General features: G+C 69.4%; 1 protein-coding gene across 1 annotated transcript in view; it reads left to right on the top strand.

The window, feature by feature from the left end:
* PPIL2 (peptidylprolyl isomerase (cyclophilin)-like 2) overlaps positions 1 to 438 on the top strand; it is a 17503-nt gene that overhangs the window by 10430 nt on the left and 6635 nt on the right. The gene's annotated exons all lie outside the window — the stretch shown is intronic.

Raw genomic sequence — 438 nt, 5'->3', positions numbered from 1 at the left:
CTGTACAGGCTGCCGCCGCAGTCTGGGGCTCCTGGCTCCCTGCGGGGGCTGCCCCCAACTCATCTCTGCCCCCAGAGCGCCTCCAAGTCGAGGCTGTCCCTTTTCAAGCCTGAGGGCTGGGGCAGGTGCCCAGGACCCAGGGCGAGCCTAGAGCACGCCTGTCGGTGTCCCGAGAGCCCCGAGTGGGCTCATGAGAGTCACGGACGCAGAAAATCGGGGGGCCTGGTCCTCCTGTGGCTCGTCCTGTTATGACCTGAGGCCAGTGCACGGCCCTCCCCCGGGGTGGGCCCTATGGCCCCGGGCAAACTGTGGGGTCCGCCTGGCAGCTGACTGTAGGGGGTGGCCGGTGGGAGGTGTTGGGAGGCATCCTGTGTCCTGTGCTGACGGCTGGGGGCGTGCCTGGCTGTGAGCGGGCAGGTGGGCAGCTGGGGGGGGGTT

Source organism: Bison bison, unplaced genomic scaffold, assembly GCF_000754665.1.
Source record: "Bison bison bison isolate TAMUID 2011002044 unplaced genomic scaffold, Bison_UMD1.0 scf7180017845685, whole genome shotgun sequence".
NCBI lineage: Eukaryota > Metazoa > Chordata > Mammalia > Artiodactyla > Bovidae > Bison > Bison bison.
Note: the sequence above shows the minus strand (reverse complement) of the source record. Positions and strands in the feature narration are given on the sequence as shown.